The following is a 3,221-nucleotide window of genomic DNA, read 5'->3' as shown; positions in this document are numbered from 1 at the left end:
AACATTTACAGAGACCCAACATTTAGTAAGCTACACCAAGCCCTGCTAGCTTAGCCCCCACAAATTTCCTAACAAACTATTTTTAATGTAACATGGAAGGTTTGAAATGGTAGAACATGTAAAAAATTGCCCTATTTATAATAATTAAAGAGGGTGTGATGTAGTTGTATGTATTTTTTATGAACGTGTTTTTGATACTTTTAATATTATTTATCTATGTAAATAATATTGTGTTGTTTTTGTACATCAGTAACTATCTGATCTATCTATCTAAATTAAGTATTTCTATCTATTCCTAGGACCGTTTTCTATTATGTTTATGCGTTTCACTTGATTATTTGATTCAATTCTTGATTAATCAAGGACAATTGATAGAATTCTTCATTACTAAAATCAATGATAGAAACCCTATGTTTACCCTCTTCATCATTACATCATTATGAACTCAAAACAATTAGAAAAATAGGAATAATGCCATTTTACATTACTGATGCAACCATTAAAAAATCCAATCTACAGTCTAATTTGATATTTATTAACCACTATCTAATTTTCTTAAGACAAACTGGTGAAAAATCACCTCTAGTTTGTTCACATAATTCTTTATGTTGGAGAAATATAATGCAGACATCCTGTATATCCACCACATGTCAAGTCAAGCTTCATGCTGGGAAATGCTTTTTTGAATCTCTGTGTGTAGGATTCCCTGAATGTTCTGTCTTTAGTGGTCTCGCCTGTGGAGTGTCTGACAATGAAGCCAAAGGCCAGTAAATGTCAACTGTTGTGGTCTGACTCCCCCTCTTCTTTCTTCACTCAGATCCTCCTCCCCTGCAACGACCTCTGAAGGTTTCATGCTGACTGAAGTCACGCCACGTACAGCCAGCGTGTGAGTGTAAAACATACTGTGAGTAAACTTACTTATTCACACATACATGTGACTCACAGGGGGATGAAACACCAAGCAGCAACAGTGTCTTCACCTACAAATAGCTTACCTCTACCCAGGTTCATCAGTATTGCCCAGATTGTGATTCCCTGCCTCTGGTTAATAACTCAAGCATTAACTTGCATGTGATGCCACAGATGCTACATCCCGTTTTTAGCTACATTAGTAGCCGTTCTGTTGTATTGGTTTAGATTTTGGTCAAATATTGCAACAACTACTAGATAGATTACCATAAAATTTGGTGCAGACTCTCATCATCCAAGAAAATTAATCTTACTGTTGGTTTCATGCAATGCAGTCAAAATGTCCTCCTGTCCAACACTGATATCTCTAAAACTAATGTTGATATTCTTGTTAACCTCTGAAATTATGCAAACACACTCATGTCCTGGACAAATATTTGCCCAAATAGTATACATTTTTAAGATATATTATCTTAAAATGTATTTGTTTTCATTGGATTTTTGATGATTTGTAAGAGAGTAAAGGTCAGAGACTCAGGGGGCCATGAATATCCATAACCCATCCACAATGATAGTGTTGATGTCCCCATCCTTGTGAGGGTGGGCTGATACAATCATTCATTTCAAACCAGTTTGATATTAGACCAAATACTGGACCGGACGATAATACCATATTTTACTGCTAGGTGTTATGTGTGCTCCTGAGTGGAACATGAGAGCCTATGAATGCAAATCAGTTTCCCATCACACATCCCTGCAAATTTTTCACAATAAAAGTGTTTCTGTCTACTAAATCACATAAAAAGCTGGATGAAACTAGGCTTCATACTTACCTTTCACTCTGCTGCGTTAGCGACTATACTGACAAATTATATATAGCTGGCCACCTTAGAAAAGTGATGTGATGAGCGTGAGTGACATGATGGTTGTTAGGGACAGGACTATATTGAAAATAATGTATTTGCACACTTTTTGTAACTATAACAACCATGTAGATGGTTTGTTCCCTGTAGGTCAGCTTCCTAGGGACTCTGCAGCACTCCTCACACTGCCTCCTGCTGGGGAGCAGATTGTCTGTAAACCAGGCCACAGCATTTGGCACAAGGCTGGACGGGAGGCGGCCCCAGATTGTGGTGGGTGTATGCGGGTAGATGCCAGGAATACCGGGTTGATGAACAGTGGGGCGACCTGAAGAGTTACAGTGTCGACCTACATGTCTCATTAGGAACAGAAAAGAACTGAGAGGCAGGAAGAATAACATGACGTAAAGGTGCTTTTCTCTGCAGTTTGTGACTGACTATACCTGTGCATTAAACAGCACATATCTCAATTATATAGACGTTCAAACTGAGCAAGCTTTTTGTCAGGTTTCAGCATAAACAGCTACACAGAAAGCATATTTGTGCTTTCTGTGTAGCTGTAGCTGCTCGAATGTGTCACATACTTTCTCCACTTTTCCTTGTGCTGCAATTTTTATTCTTAACTCCACCATGTCCGAGACATGTTTTTAATTTAAAAATTCCTTGCTTATTTCATATAATTGAAATTATCTCAGGGAAATAGATGCCAGCCTTTTCATAATGGAAAGCAGACATTCTTCCTCAGGCTTCCTTTGCATGAGATCCAAAATTCAAGACTGGCGTATGGAAGCAAGTGCATTACAACCCCCATCTATCCAGGGTTAATTGACTCTTAGAATCCATTTCCAGTACTCGTATGTCTCTGTTGCCTGAGCCGTATCAATATCACTTCATTATTCCAGCAAACAAAACAGCCATTCCAAACATAACAAACCACATAATAATTTCTGAACCCACGCCGCTGGTAAGAACTCTGTCTAGACTACAGTGTACACTGAGGTGCCATCAGTTTCCAGGGGGTGTTCTCCATCTGCTTACCCAGATAAAACATTCAATTTCATTTGTGTTGCAAGTCAAGCTACACTCCCCGTTCTGCTCTGCCTGTGTGGGAGCTACAAGAAGCAAAGACAAGAGCAGGATGTTGGAAACAAAAACCCAGTGGGGGTTTTACCAGTCTGCCTTGGCTAACCCACTCACTATATAATTAACTACCCGCATCAAATACACCTCCCAAACACTAGTAAAGTACAGGCACTGTGGTAAATATTCTTCAGACAGGGTGGTAATCTTTTGGCAAACAAAAACAATCAGAGGATAAGGAAAAGGAAGAGAAATCATTCAGCCATCTAAGCAGGTCCCACTGAGATCCCCCGGCTCTCCTCTTATGAAAATGTATCTTTTAATTAAACTAGTTGGTGGGACGCATTGGGCTCAGGGGTCAGTGCTGGTAAT

Source organism: Morone saxatilis, unplaced genomic scaffold (assembly GCF_004916995.1).
Source record: "Morone saxatilis isolate NCDOM2014 unplaced genomic scaffold, NCSU_SB_2.0 Contig11, whole genome shotgun sequence".
NCBI classification, from domain to species: Eukaryota; Metazoa; Chordata; class Actinopteri; family Moronidae; genus Morone; species Morone saxatilis.
This window is presented reverse-complemented; position numbering follows the sequence as displayed.